Source organism: Pantherophis guttatus, chromosome 7 (assembly GCF_059756535.1).
Source record: "Pantherophis guttatus breed Tessera chromosome 7, ASM5975653v1, whole genome shotgun sequence".
Classification (NCBI taxonomy): domain Eukaryota; kingdom Metazoa; phylum Chordata; class Lepidosauria; order Squamata; family Colubridae; genus Pantherophis; species Pantherophis guttatus.
The window spans coordinates 77,149,868-77,176,942 of NC_142069.1; the positions used below are offsets into that span (position 1 = coordinate 77,149,868).

The following is a 27,075-nucleotide window of genomic DNA, read 5'->3' on the forward strand; positions in this document are numbered from 1 at the left end:
CTTGTTTCTGTTTTTCCTCAGGGGTCCAGCATCTCCTGCAGATCTGTCTCCCCAAGCCCCTCGCTGCGTAATTGCTTCACCTGCAGACTGTGAGGGAAGATCGCCATCTACTGAAGAAAGCCTTCGAGGCCGGAGTGATTTTCCTCACTGCCTTGCTTGCCCCTGTTTAGCTGGCAAGCAGGGAACCGAAGCTGCCATTGCCGCTGTTTGAACACCAAAGCGATGGAGGAGGGGAGCAATTCCGAAAAGTAAGCAGTAGGGCCCTTAAAACGGCCATTCTTGCCCATGACATTAAATCACTCCATCGTTGATGTCCTACAGCTCAGCTTTCTTTTTGCATTGTGCAGGATTGGGGGGTGTTTATTTTTATTTAACAAAAAGGTTGGGATGTATATTGGCATGGGGAAGTCCAGCACTTTAAGGAAAGTCTTTTTTTTTTGTAACTAAGGAAGAAAAAATTGATCGGCCCTTTTCTGAGGGACTGGGGGGAAAAAATATCTGCAGAGCGATGCTTGTATTCATCCAAATGGGCGCCTGCTGCTTTGTTATACAGCATGAGCCATGCCTTTTGTTTGATTTTCAATTTTTTTTTAATGTTTATTCCACTTAATCAATAGCTTGGTTGCATGTCATATTCAGGTCTGACACAAAATTATTTTCTTCCCAAAGAATGATCAACCATTTGCTCTGTAAATAATCCCAGGCTCCCTTTAATTAACATGCCAGAAAGTTTCCATTCTGTCTGATGCAGATCATCAACACCCAGGAGAAATCAATACGCTGCATTTGATGTTACTCACCTGTTATATTCCCAGGCATGGTTTGGCTTCATTTGGTCAACTTTTCTTGAGGGAGGGAGGGAGGGAGGGAAGAAAGACATTCATTTGAGTAAAATATACAGGACAAGAATAAAGGAAAACATTTAGCAAGTGGTTATCATTGCAAATCTTCTCCCTACATATCAGAGGTGGGATTCACTTATCTTCCCTACTGGTTCGCAAATGTGAGCACATGCGTCACCTTTGCGCATGCGCACAGCCTTCTGCACATGTGCAATAGTCACGCATTATGTCCAGGTGAGTGAGCGGAGCATCCCGCAGTCGCCGCTACCGGTTCGTGCGATCCGGACAGAACCGGCTGAATCCCACCACTGCTACATATCCATAACCAACCTTTCAACTTGTTTTGAGACTGAAATAAATTTATCAGAATTAAACCTGATAAATAAATAAAAGTTTTGTATTGAACATTCACCTCAGAGAACTGGGTACACAAATGGGAGGGGAGTAAGATTATCAGTGAAAGAATATAAAAGATGTAGAGATTGTGGGAATAAAATCCCCCTCAGTACGTTCCCGCCATCTTTTCTTTTAGTATGCCTCTCAGAAATGCGTGCCACTTCCTAAGGTAGGTGGTGTGACCAGAGGAATTCAACAAAGTTTGTGGCGCTTATTCTGGTGGATAATAATGATGGAAGTTCGCCTTTACTGAATTTGAACGCAACAGAGTATTTCACTTCGTTTTCTTTCATTACTGTTCCACTTGGTGGAATGAATTAATGAGCCCTAAGACCAACAGGTAAGAAACATGGAGGATGAAAATCAGGAACAGTGTCAGCATTCTGAATATAAAAGTGAACCAACAATGGGAAGCTTTGGATAAGATGAATCCAAAATGCAGCATTACTGTGTCACTTCAATGGGAAATAAAGTCTATTCCATAGTCTTTGAAAATTTATTGGCAAAAAGAATGATTTTTCCATAGTCTATGCTTCAAATACCCTGCCAACAAAAGTGCGTATAGTCAAGGCTATGGTTTTCCCAGTTGCAATGTATGGCTGTATAAGTTGGACCATAAGAAAGGCTGAGCGCCAAAGAATTGAGGCCTTTGAACTATGGTGCTGGAGAAAACTCCTGCGAGTCCCTTGGACTGCAAGGCGATCAAACTGGTCAGTCCTAGAGGAGATCAACCCTGACTGCTCTTTAGAAGGCCAGATCCTGAAGAGGAAATTCAAATACTTTGGCCACCTAATGAGAAGGGAGGATTCACTGGAGAAGAGCCTAATGCTGGGAAAGATTGAGGGCAAAAGAAGAAGGGGACGGCAGAGAATGAGGTGGCTGGATGGAGTCACTGAAGCAGTAGGCCTGAGCTTAAATGGACTCCAGAGGATGGTAGAGGACAGGAAGGCCTGGAGCAACTTTGTCCATGGGGTCGCGATGGGTCGGACATGACTTCGCAACTAACAACAAATGCTTTAAATGTTTTCTACATATAAAATATATAGAAAATGTCGACTTTTTATTCTTGGCTTATTGTGAGTTAAACCCTTGGACTTTCTAAAATTGTAGCAAGCATCCATTGCTTGTATTTGTACCCCATGGTCTGAAATTCAGTCATCACTCCAATATACTGAAATACCATCATGTAACTAGTACATGAAACAACCTTAATTTTAATAAACATTTGTTTGCAGTTTTTGCTGCAGTATTGCAGTAGTATTCAATCCTAAACAAGACAAAACAGTATAAAGGTATCTTGTTTCTTTCTCACTCTCAGTCTGCTGGGAAAAAAACAACAGAGCAGCAAACCAAACTTGGACATTGTATGGATTTTGATGTATCCCACCCACATCCTAGCTCATTTTGTTTTTAAATATGTAAGCATACGTCACAGCATACTTCTGTGGCTGAAAATGCCCCCTTTTCAAGCTAGTGCAAATTGATGATCCTGAGCAGAAGGCAGCAGAAATCCATATTTTTTTTTGTCAGAAAGAATACACTTCAGTACTGTATTTTTCGGAGTATAAGATGCACCGGACTATAAGACACACCCACCTTTTTTGGTGAGGAAAACAAGAAAAAGAAATCTGCCTCTGCCTCCCAGCAATTTTGCCTCATTGCAGCAAACAGCAAACAGCCTGCTTTACTTTCATTTTCGTTTTCAGCATACTTGATTAGCACAAGGAAACAAAAATCTGCTCCAGCAATTTACCTCCTTGCAGCAAGCAGCAGAGGCCCCTGCAAAACGGCTGAGAGCAAATCAGCTGAGAGTCGGGAGGCCGATCCAATCAACTTGTGCTAATTAGGCTGTGCTGAAGCTGAAAGGAGCTGTTTCTTCTTGCTGCTTGCTGCAAGGAGGTAACCGCTGGGAGGCAAAGGCCAAAGGGTGGGGGCCAGTGGGTGGGTGGGGCTACATTCGGTGTATAAGACGCACTGAAATTTTCACCCCCTTTTAGGGGGGGGGAAAGGTGCGTCTTATACGCCAAAAAATACGGTAAGTCTTCTATTATTTGTATCAATCTAGCAATATAAGAGGAGACCTCTATTTGCAATGGGATTTCTCATCATTCTATGGGTAGCCTAAATATACTTCAAAGAGTCATCTACATCTCAGAAAGTAAACTGAGATGTATGTAATATATACCAGGTGTCAGGAATCTGTGGCCAAAGGTAGAGAGACAGTTTGGTGTAGTGGCTAAAGTGTTGGTCTAGAAAACAGGAGACTGTGAGTTCAAGTCCCATCTCAGGCATGTAAAATTGGCTGGGTGAATTTGTGCCAGTCACTCTCTCTCAGCCCAACACACAGGATTATTGTTGTGCAGAAAATAGGAGAAGGGTGGTTTATTTCAGCTGCATATTTTAAAACAAGTGGAATAAAAATCTTTAAAAATGGGAGATATGATTTGGAAAAATGCAATCAAATTTTATATTCAGTTTTATTTCTGCTATACTAGGTATTTTATTCAGTTCTTTAATATTAAAAGAAGTTATCTATCGTAATCATCTGGCTTAGGTTCTAACCAGGGGTGAAATCCAGCAGGTTCTGACAGGTTCTGGAGAACCGGTAGCAGAAATTTTGAGTAGTTCGGAGAACCGGCAAATACCACCTCTGGCTAGCCCCAGAGTGGGGTGGGAATGGAGATTTTGCACTATCCTTCCCCCAGGAGTGGGGAGGGAATGGGGATTTTGCAGTATCCTTCCCATGGAGTGGGGAGGGAATGAAGATTTTGCAGTATTCTTCCCCTGCTATGTCCACCACTAGTAAATAGTAAACCACTATGCCCACAGAACCAGTAGTAAAAAAAATTGGATTTCACCACTGGTTCAAACCTATTAAAGCACCAATTTAAAGTACAAAAATGGTGATTTGAGTAGATCCAATTTGTGCTACTAAGCATCTTAGGTAGATAGAGATCTGAGAGAGAAGCCAAAATATCATTTCATTTTGTAACACATGTGTAATTCAAATAGAGTTTTAATTAACTGTCTACTTAATTGACCAGCTTGCTAATGTAAATAGGCACATAAGTATATAATGCCAAAAAGTATTACTATATACAACATTTATTTTTAAAAATAACTGTCTTAGCACTTAAGCATATAAATCTAACCATCCTGAATGAAACCAAGACCAGCCCTGGTCCAATATTTTTTTTCTCTAAAATAGTCAACCAGATATTCTGAGGTAATAGCAAAAGGAGGTGAAAACATTTTCCTCTCCCACAACTGTTACATTGTTGTAGCATTGTTGATTTACCTATCATCTTAAAGTGTTTACTCAATTATCCTGAACTGCCTATATATATTTTAATTTTTGCAAACTCAGTGGAGTTAGTTGTTCTGGAAAAAGCTTCGGTATAAACAAGTAAAAAAAATATATACCCTGACTCAAGTCAAATATATACCCTCTTCTCATAGATCAATGAAAAAGACAAAATACTGTCCACTTTCTCCATGGTCCGTGATTTTTGTTGTTGTTTTTAATAATTTAATTGTGTCTGACTCTTGGTGATTTTATAGGCAAGTGTTCTCCATGCTACTCTGTCAAGCACATGACTTTATATACTTATAATCAGGGGTGGACTGCTGAGGGTTCGGGAGAACCTGTAGCTAAGATTCTGTGCAATTCGGAGAACCCCCCCCCCAATCCAATTCCTGGCTGGCCCCATCCACCCCGCCCCTCCCAGGAGTCTCCGCAGGGCATGCGGGGAGGCTTGGGGAGGGTAAAAAACGGGCCTACCTGAAGTTCGGGAAGGCCAGGAACAGGCCTCCAGAGGGCCTCCGAAGCCTGGGGAGGTCATTTTCACCCTCCTGGAAGCTCGAGGAAAGTCTCCAGAGCCTGGGGAGGGCAAAAACGCCGCCGCCGCCGACACCATGGTGCAGGAGGACGATTAGGCCACGCCCACCATGGCCATACCCACCCAGCAACTGGGCAGAGAACCGCTTGCTAAAATTTTTGAAGCCCACCCCGCTTATAATTCATATACCATTATCTTATATACTTATATATTTCAATGATTTCTTAACATAAGGAATCCCAAACCTTTTCTTATAAGGAAGACATTTGTGTCTTCTGATCATTTTAGCTCTGAAATTAGTTTCAAGAAGAGTATGGACAGCATTTGTCAGAAATGGCAGGGGTGTCAAACTCAAGGCCCAGGGTTCGGATCTGGCCCGCAGAGTGAAAACAGTGAAGGACCAGCCCATGGTGCCTCTGCCAGTGAAAACAGAGATTGGGAAGGATGTGTGTGGCCCTCCCGAGCTCTGTTTTCACTGGCAGAGGATTGCAGGAGGCCGTTGCAGCCAAAAATGGAGCTTGCAAGGGCTGCGGGCGGCACTCCCAAACTCTGTTTCTGCTGGCAGAGGGTTGTAGGAGGACGTCACAGCTGAAAACAGAGCTCGGGAGCCCATTTTTACTGGCAGAGCACTTGGGCCACCACAGGTGCCCCTGACATGAGTGACATTGAGCTGGCCATTCCCACCCCGGCCATGCCCACCCCAGCCCCCCAAGGTCAAACACAACCCTTATGTGGCCCACAATGAAATTGAGTTTGACACCCCTGGTATAGAGTCTCTTGTTTGAGCAGGGTGTTGGACAAAATAACCTACAAGGTCCCTTCCAACTCTGTTATTCTGTTGTTGTTATTATTAGTAATTAAGAACATTAATAAATGGGTCAGAAAGGCCTTGCATCAGCTGCACTATGCACAAGCAATGACAACCTTGTGATCCACAAGATAGTGCTGAATTACATCTCCCATGTATCTTGGTTTGGTAGTTTGAATTGCTGAGAGTTGTAGACCAGCAACATCTCAAAAGTCATCTCTTTTAACAGATTAACAGAGTTAGAAGGGACCTTGTAGGTCATCTAATCTAACCTTTCCCCCCCCAAACAGAAAACCCTACACTATTTCTGACAGATGGCAGTCCAGTCTCTTCTTGAAAGCCTCCAGTAATGAAGCTCCCACAACTTCTGAAGGCAACTTCTGTTCCATTGGTGGATTGTTCTCACTGTCAGAAAAATTCTCCTTATTTCTAGGTTGAATCTCTCCTTGGTCAGTTTCCATCCATTATTCCTTGTCTGGCCTTCGGGTGCCTTGGAAAATCTTCTTGACTTCTGGGGTAGAGAATTCTAAAAAAAATATTGAGATATTCGAGCCTGAATGCTGACGATTACCACCATGAATGTCATAATAACCAGTGAGGACATAAAATACAAAATTTATTTATTTATTTATTTTATGTGTTTTGTATGCCGCCCTATCTCCATAGACTCAGGGCAGCTCACAACAATAAAAACAAACCCAATAAAACATAAAATACATACAAAATACACAAATGTATAAATATAAATTTAAAACATATATTAAAACCCATTAAAATAGTCAAACCCCCTCAGTCCAGTTTGGGCGATGTAAACAGCCATGTTTTTAATTCGCGGCGGAAGGTGCGAAGGTCAGGAGCCAACCGAAGCTCCAGGGGGAGTTGATTCCAGAGAGTGGGTGCACCCACAGAGAAAGCTCTGCCCCTGAGGGTCGCCAGCCAGCATTGTCTAGCCGACGGCACCCAGAGAAGGGCCCCCCTGTGAGAACATACCTGGCGATGGGAAGCTGTTGCTGGCTGCAGATGGTCCGACAAATATCTTGGGCCTAAGCCATATAGGGCTTTATAGGTCATCACCAGCACCTTGAATCTCACCCGGAGGGCAACCAGTAACCAATGCAAGTCGCGCAGGAGAGGTGTAACATGGGAGTATTGGGACCCTCCCATCACAACCCGCGCGGCCGCATTCTGCACCAGCTGAAGCCTCCGAATGGTTCTCAAGGGCAGCCCCAGGTAGGGGCAAAGAGGGAGTATAAGCTATTCATTGCAGTGAAAATTAAACCAGATGAGCAATGGGGAAGAACAAGGAAAAAAGAGAAAAGATAGCATAACATTATATTTGCTTGTTTAAAATTCAGTAACTGTGAGATTGTGTATAGAGATACACACCATCTGGCAGCTGCAAGGAACAAACAATGCAGAATTTACAGGTAGTCTGTTGTGCACACTCTAAATAATACACCATAGTATACCAATTGTACATGGGAGACAGTGGAGCACTAAAAATAATTGATGGGCAGCCCTGCACTCTCAGCCTTAATTTATGTCACAGAAATACAGTTGCCGTATAATTATGTGTGCTGTAGAACATGCTGCAGTGTTAGATGTTATGACACACTGCAGCTATGGCAAATGCAACCTTCAGCCCAAAGCTTCACAACATACCAAGCCCTACCATATCAACATGAAAAAGCAAAGAACATCATTCAAAACATCCACTCCTGTCAAGGGTTCCTTCGACTACATCCTCCCTTCTCAAGTAACTGTGCAATTTCATTCAAGTTAAGTAATTTTATTTACAGATACTTTACGTTTATGTATTTCTTAGCTACTTCTCAAGGCTACAGTCTTCCCGAGATGGCATGCAAGATATAAATCCTCACTATCTCCGCAAATGTTCAGGAAATTCTTTTTTAAAGAATTCACAAAACTGCTCTTCAGGTTAAGAGGTTTTCAAAACTCCTGGATCCTATGTTCAGTGTAGATTAGACCCTGAAAAAGAATGGCTGTTTCACTCGATTTTTCTAGGCAAAGGTGAGGCCGTGTTAGTCGTTCTAGGAAGAAAGAAAATAAATTGAGGATTAATTGAAATAGTGCTGCTGCTGAAATGAAGCTTTCACCTATGATTTGCACTGCAAACCTGACAGGTAGAAGCAATGCCGTTGTCCCTCAGACATTACTTTTATCTCTCGTTATAATTTTTTTGTTTCCTGGCAGTTGCCTAAATCTGGACACAATTCAATTCTAAGCAAGATTTTCACAGAGTTCTCTTTAGCGAGATTTATTGAAATGAAGGCGATGGGATTACAGGAGTTGCAACAACTGAACTATTTTTAAGTTAGAACTAAGACTTATTGATGTACATTAGAATGAAGAGCCTTTTCACTTTCGTGATGCAGTGAGGAGATACCGTAGGTCTCTTCACTGATAATAGGGAAGCTTGATGTTGGCTGTCCCAAAGGTGCTTTTTTTCAAGAGGCAACTGGACTTTCCGGTTTTTTTCTTTGAAGATGTTTTCCTTCTCATCCAGGAAGCTTCTTCAGATTTGACTGGATGGTGGGGAATGGAAGGATTTATACTCCTTGCAGACAGCTGGACATTTGCATTCTTTTAACAGGTCTTTAAGGCCACCTGGAGGTTTATCTGTGTCATCAGGGTCACCTGAGTGGTGCAAATGGGTGTGGAGCCTTCTTGGAATTGCTCCTGGTTTGGTCCGGTTCTTGCAAACCGGTAGTAATGGTGGCAGGAGGCTCCGCCCACTTCACCCAGATGTCATCATGGACGAAGTGCGCATGCACCGAAGCTTCTGTGCGCATTCCCCAGGGGTGGGTTCTACTTACCTTTACTACCAGTTCGCAACAGGGCTGCGCATGCTCTTCTGCGCATGTGCAGAAGCATTTTGATGACGTCGGGGTCGGTGAGCGGAGCCTCCCGATGGTTTTACTACCGGTTCTATAGAACCGGTGTGAACCAGGGGCAACCCACCACTGCCACTCCCATTGCGAACCGGTAGTAAAGGTAAGTGGAACTCACCCCTGATGATATTGTATCCCTCCCCCTCTGTTGAGAGAGGGCTGTTCAAGTTTGACATAGATGGCCTCTTTAACCCCTCTTTCAAAACCAGAGATCCTCTCTGTCCAAAATATGGACTTTGTTGTCTTCAAAAGAGTGGCCTGTGTCTTTTAAATGCAGATGGACTGCTGAATCTGATGGATTTGTTCTCCTATGTTGTGCCATGTGTTTATCAGAGGTGGTATTCAGCAGGTTCTGACCAGTTCTGGAGAACCGGTAGCGGAAACTTTGAGTAATTCGTCCCCATCTATTCTCTGCCTCCCGAGTCCCAGCTGATCAGGAGGAAATGGGGATTTTGCAGTAACCTTCCCCTGGAGTGGAGAGGGAATGGAGATTGTACAGTATCCTTCCCCTGCCACGTCCACCAAGCCACGCCCACAGAACTGGTAGTAAAAAAAATTGAATCTCACTACTGGCGTTTATGAAGCAGTTGTTTCGTTGCAGTTGGCTATTTAGTGCTATTTACTGTCTTTACCAGTTTGGGAAGTGATTCTTACATCCATGCTGAGATATCTGGCTCAGATTCTAATGAGAAGAATAGTTTATTGGGCCCATACTTTTCACTGTGGCAGAAAATGCTTTCAGGCAAAAATGTTCTTCATGCGAGGACTACAGTATCAGAAATGTATAATAATCCCCAAGTTTGCATCTGCTTTGAACATCCAAGCAGCACAATGAGATATAAATTTAGGATGTGGAAAAACAGGCTGCTAAGAAACGCCGCCGAAGACACTTCCTCCTCCTCCATTTAAGGCTTTTCCCCTGCGTCAGCATGGCACAGTTGCCAAGTGCAATCTTTAAACAGATGTGGGAGGAGAAGACAGAAAAATGGGAGTTGTGTTTCGGAAGCTCTGCAGCTACCAGAGAAAAGCAGCTGATTTTTTTTTTTTTAAGGTGCTTTTCTTTCAAATAGAGTGGATGGTTCAGAGGAAAACGAAGTGTAGAGGCATGGCAAACTTTCACAGTGTGGAACTCTGTACTCTCCTTGCTGGCCATAACAGAGAAGAAAAAAAAAAGCAGAAGAAATCTCCAGGTTGTGGGGGAGGGGAGTGGTGGAATTAAAGCAGAACAGGATTTGTAAAACCATTGCTAATAATACTCTAAAGTGTAAATAGCAAGAGCAGAGGTGTCAAACTCAATTTCATTGAGGGCTGCATCAGGATTGTGTTTGACCTTGGGGGGAGGGGCATGGCCAGCTCGACATCACTCATATCGGGGGCACCTGTGGTGGCCTGAGCACTCTGTCAGCAAAAATGAGCTCCTGAGCTCCATTTTTACTGGTAGAGGCACAGTGGGCCAGTCCTTCACTGTTTCCAGGGCGGCCCTATGGGCCAGATCCAAGCAACCCACAGGCCGGATCTGGGCCACAGGCCTTGAGTTTGACACCCCTGGTATAGAGGAAATGTAATAGCAAAAGAATAGTAGCATAGAAATTGTAATTATATATGTATAAACCAAATGCCACTCACTCATCACGAAATCTCCAGAACTGTAAAGCCTACAAACTTGAAATTTGGTACCTCTTGGCTTCTAGGTGCTTGCTAAGAAAGGATTTTTCGAAATGACCATCAGATCATTAGTATTTCATATACAGTATTATATTCACACGCTCTATTGCTAAGGAGTTAGACGTTCTAATCCCCCTCCCCACCTGAAAGGAACTCTGTCCCAACTGCCAGTTGCCTTATATTAACACGCTCTGATGCTACCACTTCGTTAAACTGGGGGTACGCATGGCCAGCATGTGACTCATCTGGCCTGCAGGCTGGGACATTCTATTCACCCTCCCTCTCTGTTCCAACTGCCAGTTGCCTTATATTAACATGCTCTGATGCTACGGAGTTATACCTTCTACATTAAGTTTCAGGCTTTAATGTTAATTTATCACGCCCGATCACATAGTTACGTAGCGAAGCACAGGTGTCCAACTAGTAATGGTATATTAGCATAGTAATGTAAAAATAATAGCAATAGAATGGAATATAGCATGGGTGCCCAAATTTTTGGCTTGCATGGGCTGCATTGAGTGAAGAGGAATTATCTTCGGCTACATATAAAATATATAATATATTTAATGGATATAACTAACTGACTTCCTTTATTTTTTTATAAATCTTGTAGGGCCACATCACTAGCTGTGATCTGGATATGCCTAAAATATAGGATAAAGAAAATAGAAAGCGTCCACATATAGATTTATAAGTTTTCCATTCATTTTTATTTTTATTTTTTTCAAAATAAAAAATCTCCCCAAGCTTTATAGGTAGATATAAAAAAAAATTACCTCTCCAGGGTCCTGTACTTTTGTGGCTCCTTTGAGTCTGGATAGAGGTATCTATTTAACATTCCAGACAAGTCTTATGTCTTCTTGAACATGTCGTGATCGTTTGAAAGGTGCTTTTTCAAGAGGCCACTGGACTTTCTGGTTTTTCTTTGAAGACATTTCGCTTCTCATCCAAGCTTCTTGGATAAGAAGTGAAACATCTTCAAAGAAAAACCAGAAAGTCCAGTGGCCTCTTGAAAAAGCACCTTTGGGACAACTATGACCTGGATGACTGAGAATCTCCATAGACAACATGTTGTGATATACTCTTTTTTTTTTCTTTCTGAGTTCTTTCAATACCTGGGTCTTTTCTGTCCTGAAGTACCCCACCAAATTATTTTGTTGGGCTGACAAAGAAAAAGTTTACACTACAGTTAGTTAAGGTTATTGTTGTTGTGTTACCAACCAGCAGTGTAGATTGCACAGAGAAAACGTTGCTGAGAGCAATGAATAAGAGATATGCAAACTGGTTTATCAAAAGCTTACTTTATAGTAGAAAAACAGTCTCATAGTCTTTAAACAAATTCCAAGTCTTTGCCAGTAAATCAGTCCAGTAGTTACAGAATCTTCTTACCCAACAAACAGTAGTTGGTTAGAATAACAAACTCACTCTGGTTCACAAACCACGATGGTTGCAGATCCATCAAACGATGATTACAGATAGCACCTCCTCTCAATGGTAGCTTATCATCACAGCTTCATACACAATGGCAGCATAGCATTGCAGCTTCCTCATCAACAGCAGATCATAGCAGCTTCATCATCAACAGCAGATCATAGTAGCAACTGAACACGTTACAGAAGCTTTGCTTAAATATTCTCACAACTAGTAATTATGTGATTACAGCATGACTCAGCATTAAAGCCACATAATACAGTTTCAGATTAAAGTTACAGTACACTTATATTGCCTGGACAACTGTTAGGCTCAAACTATATCCTAACAGTATACACAAAAGCAGTTTGCGAAGCAACCTGGCTACTGTCATTAGTATTTGGGTTCCCACAAATGATTCTAATTTTAAGTTTATGTAGAATATGAGAAACTCCAAATCTGAGACTCAAAAGAAGGGGCCATCCATATACCCTTTTAAAAATAAGTTAGAGCAATTAAGACCAGCGGTGGGATTCAACCAGTGTAAGAACCGGTTCGCTGAGCATGCACTCCGCCAAACATGCTCTGTGCGTGAGCAATGCGTTTGAAAACAGCTCTAAAACTTACCTTCTAGTGCATCCCCGGTGAGTAAAACAGCTGAGCCTTGGCAATCCGCTCTGTCGCGCCTATCAGCTGGGCTTCAAACAAAGGAAATATAGGTTGGTGTAGCGCAGGAATGGGTGGGCGGGTGTGCCCACTTTATCGTTGGAGCAAACCGGTTCGCTCTCAGCTGATCGTCGGAGCTACCGGTTTCCTTGAACTGGTCTGAATCGGCTGAATTCCACCCCTGATTAAGACCAATCAGACCATCATTCCACCCACCCTAATCTGCTAAACCTGTTCTGCTTCCTCCTTTTTGCCCTTTGCTTGTCTCATATATCATTCCCAGGTTTTTGTTCAATGGATTTGTCTTTAGATTTCTTCTCAGCTTCCATAAGTTCTCTCCAACAGAGGGAACGCAACATCTCAGAAGGCTTTGCTTCTTCATTCTGTACATCTCAATTAGATTTAGAAATAAATTACCTTGTTAGCTACATTATTATATTAAGATGACAAGTAAATTTTATTATCAAAATGTAATGATAAAATAAAAGATACTTTATTCATGCATTGAGTCCTCTCTCCCACTCTCTCTGACATTTAATTATGTCTACTGCTGCACGGTGATCTAAAACATTAATTTGGCAAATCAGCTAGACTTGTTGGTAATAGACTACTTTTCTATTTTGCTTTTTAAAAATTTGCAACTTATCACCAACCAGCATTTGTTTTCAGAGAAAGAAATCTATTACTAAGGAGAGAAAGGGAGGGAGCAGGGAAAAAAATTATGTATCGTACCAGTCTTATTACAAAGTAAAATGAAAGATTCCAATTTGGTTCTGAGAAAGGAGATATTATCTTCATGTCTATTCAAACAGCCTCTGCTTGGCCCTTATATTTGAAGTGCCTGTGCAAAAAGATTATCCTGGAAGATCTGCTTATATTTATTCACATGCGATGCAGTGATGTTAGATGTTCTGACATTTTGTAGAGATAAGTGGATGCAGCATGCTATAGGATATGTGGCTTATTCTGAAAAATGACAAAGGAAAACATGTTGTCATTTACCTTTCAAACTATTGTGTTCCATTTTTTTCTAGTACTTAAGATTTACACCCAGCCAAACCAGAGAGCCTTGCTTATCCAGATAGATGCACAAAAGACATCAAACAGCTGCATAACATTTCATGCAAAAGCCAATGGTTTTTCCCACAGCTCTATAAAAGGCACAGATATCGAAGAAATGTACACAGCAACTTCAAGTTATAAAGGATATCAGTAATATACCACTGTCCTTGAAAATGGGATGATAAGTAGGAGATCGTTGATGAAGGAAGATGTAGTGTGATTACAGGTTGAGAGTTCAATCCTAGGTAGCGGCAGATGTTTCTCTCTTTGGGAGCAAAAGAAAAAATATTTGCTGTGAACTCCATGTAGGCATCAGGAAGAGCATCTGGTCAGTAAACTCTCAGCTCTATCCAGTCGCCCTGACTCTACCCTGAATTAAGGAATTATAGCATCGTAAAAAGGGAGTGTGTGTGTGTGTGAGTGTGTGTGTGAATATATATATATATATATATATATATATATATATATATATATATATATATATATATATATATATATATATTCTCAGGTTTTCGCGGGTGTTTGTATGTAGGTCTTTGGTTATTCGGGTCTTCTCCCACGTAAAATTGGAAGTGTCTTGGCGACGTTTCGACGAAGTCTCATTCGTCATCTTCAGGCTGGTGTTCTCGGCTTCATGCTTCCAGGATATATATATATATACTCCCATCCCATTCACTCAAAACTAAGAAGGGAGATTGGCTTTGATGGAATACAGTGAACAGGCAATCTCCCGGGAAGGAGGGAGCACATTCCAGGAAGCAGGACCAGACAAGAGGCAGCACAGTCCAGAGCTAGATAGGAAAGAGAGGGAGAGAGTAAGGATAGATACTCCCTATATAGTAGTGGCCAAAATTGAGGGAACCTTTTGGGGAAAGATTTTGAGGTTTGATGGCTAATAACCCTATTTTCTTTCTTTCTTTTTTTTTTTTTTTTTTTTTTTTTGAGTTTCAAGATAATCATATTCCACTGCTGGAATGGCCTGGGAATAGCCCAGACCTTAATCCAATTGAAAATTAATGGAGCCGGCTAAAGAAACTTGTTAGTCAGAAGTAACCCAGCAATAAAACCCAGTTAATAGAAGCAATCCTTCAATCTTGGTTTCATATTATAAAAACTGCAGAACTAAAAGACTTGGTTTACTCCATGGGAAGACATTTTAAGGCTGTAATTCATGCTAAAGGTTACCCAACTATTAACTGACATGGTGATAATTTTTGTCTATCTCATTTTTTCTATGGTGATAATTTTTGTATATCTCCTTTATTTTTACATGTTTCACTTTTCTTCTTTATATTGTAACTGCTATTCTAATAGCAAATCCTTCATAAAAGTTATTGCATTGCATTATTGATTAAATTATCTTTCCATTCCATTGATATATAATTTTATGGTACTACTCCAAAAAAAAAGTGGTGTTATTAGCTCGTTTTAGAAAATACACTTTTCCCAAAAGGTTTCCACAATTTTGGCCACTACTGTAATCTTTCAGTTATATCCCTTAGGGTGAGAGTAGTAAAGTTTAGTCTGATAAGACTCGGTTTATTGTGTGTACGCAAATAAAGAACTGAATGCTGTATGAATTGCTCTTCATCATACTTGGGCTTAGCTTGACATTGGTACAAGTAGCCCTTACCTAGCAAATGCCTCACTTAGTGACCATTTGCAGTTACAATAATGATGGAAAAAATAATTGTGACCAACCCTCACATTTATGACTTTGCAAGTCTGTAAAATAAAAGAAAGAAGAAAGAATAACATAAGCATAGCCACAGTTTCAGTTAGTGATTGCTTCACTTAATGATCGAGTTGCCAGTCCCAATTTTAGCTGTTAAATGAAGAATATCTTTGGCAGTTTTCCCCATCAGCAGGAAACCCTTGCGCAGAGGGGAAGCAATGCCAACGGAAACTTTTCTTAACTATTCTGCAATCAATCAGTTAGGACAAAGTCAGTTGCCAGCCTTCTTGCTCTTATGGCAAAACAATTTATGCTAGAATATTTTTCTGCCCACTCAAACCCAGAAGGTAGTTTTTTTAGTTTTGTTCTTAGTTTTCTGTTCTTATTCTTTTGAGGAGATAGAAGTCAAAACAATTTCACGTCTGAAATAGAGGGAGTTCAGGGAAAAGAATAGAAAACCAAAATAAAATTTCAAAATAGGGCAAGTTTACATGTCAACCCAGCTACCTGCCCACGCATTCATTCCTTCTTCAAGCATACTCAAAAGCGACTGGCAAAAAAATAAACCCCAAAAGCAATGTGCATGGAAATAAAATGCACACAATATATGTATGTAAACTTGGTTCCATCACCAGGTCCATCTGTCTTTGTTCATGCCATCCTCCTTATATCTGATCGCCAGTTTGGTGTAGTGGTTAAAGCAGCAGGCTAGAAATCAGGAGACTGTGCATTGTAGTCCCACCTTAGGACCAAGCTAGCTGGGTGATCTCTCTCAATCCTAGGAAGATCAATTCTCAAATCTATAATAATAATAATAATCATCATCATCATCATCATAGAAACTCAAGATCTTGTGGGATTTTAGGATTCAGACTGACAGGCACTTGGTCCACACCTGACATACCAATAGTTGAAAAGAAAAAAGTTGGTTCATTGACAGTGCAATACCTGGTGATGCACGGATTGAAGATAAGTAGCAAGAAAAAATCACAAAGTACCGGGACTTGCAAATTGAAGTTGAGCGACTGTGGAAAAAGAAATCGTGTGTTGTCCCGATTGTAATTGGAGCCCTTGGAGCAATACCCAAAGGGCTACCCCACTATTTAGAAATTCTAAATTTACCGGACTTGAACATTTTGACTCTACAAAAAACTACCTTACTCGGAACAGCTTACATCCTCCGACGATACCTTAACAGTTCCTAGGTCCTTGGTTAGGACTCGAGCTGCTGAGTTATTAACCAGCCTCAAAGGCTGTGAATCTCAGCAAAGATTTAATAATAATAATAATTAATTAATAATAATAATAATAATAATAATTAATAATAATAATAATAATAATTAATAATAATAATAATAATAATAATAATAACAACAACAACAACAACAACAACAATAACTTTATTGTCATTGTACGTGTATACACAGTACATACAACGAAATTCACTTAACACCCAAAGATCAGGTCCAACACACATAACAAGCCCCAAACACACCCACCCACCCACCACAAATTCCCCACCCCTGAACCACCCAAACATCCATACAACAGATCAAGTAATGCTGTCCAACAGCTCACTGATGGTGGCCCTTTAGTTCTGGGATAAAAACTATTAGGAAAACACGTGGTCCAAGTTTTAATTGTTCTGTATCTTCTGCCAGAAGGCAACAGTCCAAAAAGATTGTAAGCAGAATGGGAAGAGTCTCTGAGAATGTTATGCAACTTCCTCAAACAGTGAGATGCGAAGATGTCGTCCAGGGCTGGTAGCTGGAGCCCGATGATATTCTGGGAGTTTTAATGATTCTCTGTAGAGCTTTTCTGTCCGCTACAGAGCTGCTCCCATACCATGCAAGAATGCCGTATGTCAGGACACTCTCAATGGTGCTGCGATAGTAGGACAGAAGTAGATGCTGAGATAGATTTATCTTTTTGAGACAGCCTTTTCTGTGCCTTCTTCACAAGCATGTTAATGTTCATAGTCCATGAGAGTGGACATGCATGTGTGTGGAGAGAGAGAGAGAAGGGGGGAGGGAGAGAGAGAGAAAGGGAGGGAGAGAGAGAGAAAGGTAGGGAGAGAGAGAGAGGGGGAGGAAGAGAGGGAGGAGGGGGAGAGAGAGAGAGAGAGATCACTGACTCCTTCTATCTTGTTTCCTGTTGTCTTTCTTATGTTTAAGGCAGACTTCAAGAGCATATTGTCTTGATTATAAATAGAGCCTAATATGGAGAGCCTTCACAGAAAAAAGCGATAGCAAGAATCTGCCATGCACACAAGGAAACAGAGGAGAATAAGGAAGGTCAGAGAGACTTACTCTTCCTTACCTGTTGCAAATTTCAGGTCATGTGAAAAAGTACATAGAGACCCTGTTTTGTCGATTTGCATGCTCCAAGGCTCTGGGCCAAATAAATATTCTCTTGTCCAGAAGCACCTCTAATTTATTAGAACTTGGTGCGTGAACAGCTCTTCGGTCTAAAGGAGATCGTTCTTCAGAGAAAATTCCTTTATTATGAGATGTAATTCTAAGATATGGATTATTGTGGTAAGTTAAACTACTCATTTGTTCATGCCATTTCACCCTGTTCTGCAAGAGTAGAAGTATAGCACTTAAAAAAATTAAATACCCCCACCTGATTACTTAGCCACATTATTTGTGAGGTTCTCTTCCCCCAATCACAGAGAAGAGAATCACTATGGAAACAAAGTGGATATAATGCATATTGCAAGCAAAGTGTGTTTCAGGCTTTTAAAAGATGTCCAATTATTTTAATAGCAGAGCTTCATAGCAAACGTTGTATTTTAGATGTATTCTCCTTCCTCTTAAGCACACTAATGATGTGTCAGAAAGACTGGCAATCCAAGAGCACCCCACCAGGAAATTACCACCCATTTGACTCCTCCTCCAGATGCTTCCCCAGATGTCTCTCCAGATGTCAGTTCAGAGGAGGATGAACCAGTCCCTGGCTCCAAGCAGCCAGCTGAAAATGATTTGGCTGAAGCACAGCTGCAGCAGGACAGCCCTGAGGCTTCAAGTGAGGAAATGCAGCCGGTTAGTGATGAGGAGAAGGAACTGCCTTCTGAACCTGATCCAAGAACATGTAGGGCAGAGAAAAGGCAGAACCAGCGAAGATCAGCCTGATGATTCATGAGGAGGCAACCTTGTCCCTCTTGATGGGCTGCACTGGAAGCTGGCAATTTAGATGGAGATAATGCTGGGAACAATGTGTACATTTCTTTGCTGTGTGTTTCCTGGTTGTTGTGATTGGATTGTGCCGTGTGAACTCTGGACTTGTCTTGCCTCATGCATCCTCTTGTATTGTGGATTTAATTTTGCCCAGTGGATTTATCTTGTTTGCCAAATTTTCAAGTGCCCTGTGGACTCACAGGCCATTGCTCTATGGACTAGCATTGGCCTGCTTTTGGCTGGACTTAATTGGGACAGTTCTGGGTTTTTAGTGAAGGGAATTCACTGGGGAATATTAATAAACCCACTAACCCACTGTTGCATGTGTGTTCGAGTGGGCGGGACAGCACAATTGTATTATTTTTTTCATGTATTCCATGTATTGTAAAATCTTTAATAGAACACAACCACAGATATTCTCTGTGGAACAGGAGTAGATAATGTGGTGAAACAATAACTGTTTCTCATGGTTTCCAGCAGGCTCCATCTCTCACCCTTAAAAACCAAATCATAGTAAATGGGAATTGACACACTGCAAAGTAAGGTACAAGAGTACCTTCATCTTTATTTCCAGAATGCCTCTGGGCCTCTCTTGGCATTTGTAGAAAATAAACAGGCCCAGGGGCTGAAGCTCTGTTCAATCTGTGCTCATCTGCCCCAGCCCACAAAGCAAAGATAAACACCTTTCTCGCAGAATTCTCTTTAATAAGGCTAGTAGTGCAAGAATCACAGCAACTAATCGATGTTCATATACACCCACATAGCCTCCTAACACATTGAGGAAGGAGATTTTCTAATTTTTCTTTCTAACAGCCTTCCTGCGATCTCTTCATCAATAACATTCCCTCAGAGCTCTCTTTTTATCTAATGGTCTCCTTTTTTGTTTTACAATGGGAGCAATCTCATCTTTTCAATTTGTGTTTCCGGTGGCAGCCATTTTGTTGGGTTTATTACTCTTAAAATTTTGCTAATGTATCTAATGCCCACCTAAAACAATTTTGCTTACTTCTACCGTAGATGCTCTTGACAGGTGAGGAAAGATTCTAAGCGGGCATCACAAAGCTGTGGCTACATGCCATGGATTTGAAGAGAATGGATATCTACCGTATCAGAAAGATGGAAGGAAGAAGTAAGATTCAAGATGTGTATATATGTGGGCACACACAGGGGTGAAAGGCTACCGGTTCGGACCGGATGACCTGATCCAGTAGCGATGGTGGCGGGTGGTTCAGAGAACCGGTAGCAAAAATCCCTGCCCCCCACCCCTATGCCCAGCTGAGTCACGTGATCAGAGGCTTTTTTTTTTAACTTTTAAAAGCATTTTTTCTACAATCTCTTTGGCCGAAAAATTGCTTTCAAAAGTAAAACAAAAAGGCTCTGATGATCGCGCAGTTTAGCTGGGATTGTCTTCGGCCGAAGAGGTTGTAGAAAAAATGCTTTTAAAAGCCTCTGATGATCCCAGCTGAGTTGCCTGATTGTCAGAGGCTTTTAAAAGCATTTTTTTACAACCTCTTCGGCCTTTTAAAATGCTTTTAAAAGTAAAAAAAAAAAAGTTGGCCACGCCCACCCAGTCACATTACCCACCACCACCAAGCCATGCCCACAGAACCGGTAGTAACAAATTTTACATTTCACCACTGCCCGCACATTAATGCATGTTGATTGCTGTGCACTTCAGTAAGAAGATCTATTTTGTGGAAGTCATCCCAGCCTCCAATAAAGTAACTAAGTAATTGTAGAGAATCTTCTTCCTGTATAAGAAACTGGTGTCTAGAGGGACCAGATTGCCACCATATCTGGGAGTGGTTTTCTTGGCCAGCGTTTCTCAACCTCAGCACTTTAATATATGTGGACTTAAATTCCGAGAATTCTGCAGGCAATCCTTGTCTGAGTAATGGCGGACATTGCCCTCTTCAGCCAATGAATAATAAACACCTCAGAACTCATGTTCCTCAAACAATGAAAATGAGGAAGACGTCTCTATTTCTCTTCCAAGGAATTCAGGTCATATCTTGCTCCTGTAGCCTGACTAGGTAAGTACCCAGCAAACCTCCTTTAGTTATAAGCAGGGTGTATTATTTTGAGTAGTGTTTGCAAGCATTTAATAATGAGGTGGGAGAGCTATAAAATAAGTGGGTGGAATTATTCAAAAATCATTTAGCTTCATTGCAATGAAAAAGTTAATTGTTAATAGGATTGCTATTCATATATTTTATGATTTCTCCCTACCATCCATAAAAAAAATTTCAATTCAACTGCAACTTTGGAAGTTACCATAATGGGAGGACTGTACCTCATGCAGATGCTTTAAAGTAGGTAAATTTTAAGGAATTCTTTCCGACCTCCACGTGTGTTTTTTTGTTATACGATTCTGTTATTAGCTATTATAAAATTGACTTGCTTGTAAAGGGATTAGAGGAATTTAATTTGATTTAATTTACATGTAAATGTAATTTTAATTAAATATACTTCACACGATCATTCTGTAGTCATGTCATTAATAATTTTCCACTGATGTCACATTAAACATGGAAATGCAGTAACCATTTTGAGAGGATCCCTTGCAAGACCTTTTCAGAGAAGTGCAAACTGTCCCAGGATGCAGTTTTGCAGAATTAATCACAGTAGGGATTATCCCCAAAGAAGGGCATTGATGCACATAAAAAAAGAACAGGCGTTTGATTGTATGGTTATGGCCACCAACTCAAATTCCTCCCTCCTGAATCTCAGAAGCATGTCCTTCATGCTCTTTATCTCAGAAAGTAGAGCTCCGCTCAACAACAGCTTTTATCTTCAGCATTGTGAGCAGACCCCTGCAAACCCCCAGCGGGCTGCTGGGGGTTTGCAGGGGTTCAGGAGAACCTCTAGCTAAGGTTCTGTGCAGTTCGGAGAACCCCCAAATCCCACTCCTGGCCCTGCCCACCCTGCGCCACCCCTTGCAGGAATCCCCACGCGGCCCTTTTGGGATGCAGGTAAGTGCAGGGTGCGCATGGAGGCTCGGGGAGGGCAAAAAACGGGCCTACCGGAAGTTCAGGAAGGCCGGTAACAGGCCTCCAAAGCCTGGGGAGGCCGTTTCCACCCTCCCGGAAGCTCAAGGAAAACCTCCAGAGCCTGGGGAGGGCAAAAACGATCCCCTGCTGTGGTGCAGGAGGTCGATTAGGCCATGGCCACGCCCACCCAGCAACCAGGCAGAGAATCCCTTGCTAAAATTTTTGAAGCCCACCCCTGATTGTGAGCTGAAACAGTGCAAAACTAGTTTTGAGTTTATCTTCTTTCCTTTAATGACCCCATAAATCCCATGCAGGATGGAGTCTGGGCAACTGAATGGAGCTGAGTGTTTACTGGCCAGTTTACTGGCCCTTTCTGTCACCAATACGGAGTTTTGTTCAGCAGATATATAGTCATTGTGCCCAGAGAGAGAAATACCTAGGATTGAACTCACAGCCTCCTGATTGTGAAGTGAGAGCTCCACCATTCGTTATTTTGGGTTTATGGTCCCCCTTATTTCCAGGGCTGTAGTCTAGCCTGGAAGATCAAAAGTAAAATCCCCTCCCTCAAAGTTACATCCTGCTGCCAAGAAGACCCCACAGATGTATCTATGAATCCACCAGGAATTAAAATTGATTCCATGGGACTTAATCTTTTATGTCAAGTGAAGTTTACTTGGGGCATATCTCTGTACCACCAGCATTTCTTTCAACTCGGCCAGAACACAGCCATTCAAGTAGTAGCACCCAACTGACTGTGGCTGATCTCAAAATGTTAAGGGGGTAAACCTGCTTTATGCTTGTCTAATATTTCTTATTACTTCCACCTTGGGAGTTGACTGAGCAAAAATAACAAGTTGTGATTTGTTTGTTTTTTAATGAATAAGTAAACATATATTTTTTTTAAAAAAAATGAAGGCTACTCTTTTGGTGGGGTTCCATTTGGGGGTTTTGAAAGATGTTGCTGGGAAGAGGAAACTTTGTGCCTTGTTTTTTTTAATTTAATTTCCTTTTCCCTGATTCCTAAGAAAGAGAATGTGCTTTTGTACGTACATGCCCATGAATGAAGCTGTAATGAACAGAATTGAGAATTAAAGTTACAGCCACTCTTAAAGGAGAAAAGAAATGAGGATGGATAGATGCATTAAGGCACTGGTGTGTCTTAAACTTGGCAAATTTAAGACGCGTGGACTTCAAATCTCAGAATTCTCCAATCAGTCGTGTGGGACGTTCATCCATTGGCACATCCTTGGGTTAAAATCTCCATAATTTCTGATTCAAAGACATTTCTGGCTGAGTTTTGTGTCACTTTGATTCATAAGCATTTTCCATCCATTTCTTTATCTTGAACTTTAAAGAAAAGAGAGAGAGAAACTGAGAAACAACTCACCTTCAAAAGGTATATTTTTAAAACTGAATATTTAAAGGAGAATACTGTGGGTATTTTTAAAGCAACGATTTGCATGGAAACAGATGGGAGATATAGAAAACAGAGACTGATTGAATTCCAGGCCTGTCCTTTACGGGGGATAGATACATCAGCTTTTTTTTTAACAGCCTGTGCCAATTTCTTCTGCGCTCCTTCATTCATTACATTCCGTTGCCTTTTTCCTCTATCTTCAAGAAAAATCAATGAAAAAAATTCTGTTTAAATATGCATTGCTGATTTTTTCTTCTTCTTCTTCTCCAGATGTACTTTTATAAATGTACTTGTAGCAAGCTTCCTGAAGTGAATTTTATCATAAAATATGCATTGTAAAGCCCAAATTGATTGGGTTTTTCTAAGCCAAGAAGAGCATCAGAAAGTTCAATTACCATATTCTCCGGAGTATAAGACACACCTTTCCCCCCCCCCCCCAAAGAAGAGGCTGAAAATTTGGGTGTGTCTTATACTCTGAATGTAGCTTTTTCTAAGCTTTTTTTCAGCCCTAACGAGGTGCTAACGAGGCGCTAGCGAGTGAAGCGATCTTCCCAGCTTTGCCTGCTCCCCCAACTCTCCGCTGTGCTTTAACGAGGCGCTAGCGAGTGAAGCGATCTTCCCAGTTTTGCCTGCTCCCCCGACTCTCCGCTGTGCTTTAACGAGGCGCTAGCGAGTGAAGCGATCTTCCCAGTTTTGCCTGCTCCCCCGACTCTCCACTGTGCTTTAACGAGGCGCTAGCGAGTGAAGCGATCTTCCCAGTTTTGCCTGCTCCCCTGACTCTCCGCTGTGCTTTAACGAGGCGCTAGCGAGTGAAGCGATCTTCCCAGTTTTGCCTGCTCCCCTGACTCTCCGCTGTGCTTTAACGAGGCGCTAGCGAGTGAAGCGATCTTCCCAGTTTTGCCTGCTCCCTCGACTCTCCACTGTGCTTTAATGAGGCGCTAGCGAGTGAAACGATCTCCATGCTTTGCTCCGACTCTCAGCTGATCTTTAGAAGCTCTTTTTCAGCCCTAACTAGGCGCTAGCCGAGTGAAGCAATCTCCCCGTGCTTTGCCTGCTTTTCTCATTGCTGCTTCCTCTCCGCTGTGCCTTAGAAGCTGTTTTTTATCCCCAAGCAGGGGATAAAGCTGACCAGACTAAGGACGCTAGCCAGATGAATACCTGGTAGGCAGATTTTTCCCCCTATTTTCCTCCCCAAAAACTAAGCTGCATCTTATACTCTGAAAAATACAGTACATGAGAAAGCCGAAGCATAATGCTATTGCAAACACCTGATTAATTTGCAAACAGAAGCTATGGACTCAGTCCATTTTGGAAATCCAGAAAAACTTGAATTCTTCAAGCATGTGTCCCCAGCACAAAGGACTCATCTGGATAGATTTCACTCGACATGGCTTCGCAAAGTTACTATCCACTGCCTAAAATTCAAGTTGCTTTCCCCCCACCCCCACCCCTCTCCAAAATGCAAGACACTCCATTTCCAGTAGCTGACTCAGGTTGGAATATAAACCAATTTGGTTTATAAGGTTAGTTGTCTCCAGATGGCCTCTTTGGATGTTTCTGTGATAAACAAGTTTTTGCTAGAAAACAACATGTGGTGCCTTGAAGTTTGCAAGGCTCTCGCTGCCAGTCAATGGAATGGAATTACTGAAACCTACTCCTGAGGTCTGGATGGTGTGAGAAGAGCCAGACAGGTAATGTTTAAAATACCATCTACTTTTGTAAATGAAATCTGTCAAGGCTCATAGAAAGAAATTGGAGGGGAAAATAGCTCTCTGGTGGATTGCTGCAAAAGCCAGAGAGTATTGGTGCATTTTAAAAGCCTCATGCTGAGAATGAGGAAAAGAAAAATTCTATTATGGCTGTAAAAAAAAGAAGATAACAGCAAGCAGTGTGTACTACCAAAAGGGAGAAATGCAGGGCCGTTATTTTTATCTGCAGAAGAAGAAAAGGGATCTGCTTTGATATTGGTTTAGATCTTATATTAAATGCCAGGAAAACCTTCCTGATCAGGGGTGGGTTCTAAAAATTTTTACTACCGGTTCTGTGAGCGTGGCTTATTTTGTGGGCGTGGCTTGATGGTCATGTGACAATTCTTTAGGATTTAGCAGAGGTACTGGTCTACCAGGCTTTTAACTGCTTGCAGAGCTGTACTGGTCTACCCATTTATTTTTGCAGGCATCGGTCTACTGATTTGTTTTTGGAGGCACCGGTCTACCACCACACTGCCTTTTAACACTGATCAGCTGTAGGGCGGCCCTTTGAAGCCCCGTGGCAAGAGTTTAAACAGTGTTTTTTTTTCCTTCTAGCCGATCAGCTGGGACTCAGGAGGCAGCAATAGATTGGGGGGTGGGGCCAAATAAAAGGTAAGAATAACGTGGGGGGGCGGGGAGGGCGGGGGGGCAGAACTGGTTTGGTGACATCATATCGTCACCGCTACCGGCTCGGCGGAACCGGGCGGAACCGGGAAGAACCCACCACTGTTCCTGATAGTAGGATGTCTACAACAATGGGACATTCTGGCTAGGGAGGTTCTGGGTTTTCCATCTCTAGAGGTTTTATGAAAAGGTTGGGCAGCTGCTTGTCATGGATGGCTTGACTGGCACATTGTAGAGAATTGGACTAGCTAATCCATATGATCCTTTCCAACCCTACAGATCTACAATTCTGGAACTCTGTAATATCTAATAAATGCTGTCTTACTTAACCACTGGGACTGCCTTCAGACTGGCTGATCCAGAAGATGGGGAGATTGAATTCATGTTAACAAGTGAACGTTGGTCAGAAAATGTGGTGTCAGATTTGGGAGAAATTTAAATGATTTTCCCCAGCTCAATGTCTGCAAGACGTTTTGAGTGGTGTGGTGGCCTAGAGGTGGAGCTCTCGCCTCTCAATCAGGAGGCTGTGAGTTTGATCCTAGATGGAGGTAGAAATTTCTCTCTCTGGGCACAATGGGAATGTATCTGCTGAACAAAGCTCCGTATTGGTGACAGGAAGGGCATCCGGCCATTAAAACGCTCTGCTAGCTCCATTCAGTTGCCCAGACTCCATCCCATAAGGGATTATGGGGTCGTTAACTGGTGATGAAGAATGTCTGCAAGACATTTTGTGGGTCAGAGTAGACAATGGCAAGCAATCCTGGTAGCCCAAACCCTTCTGATGACCACCATATTGGGAAAGTCTGATTATTCAGACTCAGGTCACATTAAACATTACACTGAATTAATATGACCAGTGCATAAAAAGAATGGCTAAGAATAAGATTGTGTTCTATGTACAGTATGCTGGTCTACTTCCTGTTTAAAAACAATGTTTTTGCACTGTTTGGCACTTTCTTTCCCAATTTGGCTATTAAAGTTGGGAAGATTAGAACTTGGGGGAAATGTTTGTTTTTTACAAGCACTGCATGTCATAATGTATTAACAATCCCTGAATTTAGAGAGAGGGTGGCTTCCAGTGAAACCCTCTTCTTTTCTCTAATTCTCCCAAACTGACTGAATGTCAACACACAAAGCATTCCTGGCCTGCTCTCGAGTTGCCAGAGGGAAGGGGGATGGGAAACAGACGAAGCAACATGGCAGCCAAAGACAGGAGCACATTCCAGACATATCTTTCTCAAGGCTGTCTCCCAGGGTTACCCACAGCGGCTCATGATTTAATTAGGGCATCCATCAGAACCCTGACAGCAAGCCAACCAAAGTCTTTTCAAATGATGTAATCCTGCCCAAGCGCACAACGGGATCCCTCATTCATTCAAACGTACTGCCTACCATGTTTGCACAGATTGATGACCATAATTGCAAAACCAGTAATGTAACCTTAAGAGGATTTTAATCGTGAGAACATATTCTTCCACCGCTATCTCATCATCGTTATCCTCACCCTCGTGTTCTTATTTCAGCTGCAGCAATTGGAACAAAACTCATTGCCGATTCTTCAAATCTGTATTGAAAGGAGACTCTACTCTGCAAAAAAAAAAGAAAGAAAGAAAGAAAAAAGAAATTGTCCTGAAGCAACTGCCTCTGACTAATCAACCTGGAAGTCTCCCTTCACCTTGCCTGTTTTCCGCTTATCTAGTTTTTCACCATAGTGTTTAAGGATTAATATTTAAACTTGAGACTACCATCTATTTGGAGATTTGTTACCAAAAGAGCTATCTTTGTCAAAGCTTTACCATCTGAGACACTCTTAAACAGAAAGTAAAAACAACAATAATA

General features: G+C 41.8%; 1 long non-coding RNA gene across 1 annotated transcript; it reads left to right on the plus strand.

The window, feature by feature from the left end:
- On the plus strand, positions 1-27,075 carry LOC117679828 (uncharacterized). Its single transcript, XR_015728815.1, has 2 exons — positions 1-248; positions 26,760-27,075. It is a non-coding gene; the product is annotated as an uncharacterized LOC117679828 (long non-coding RNA).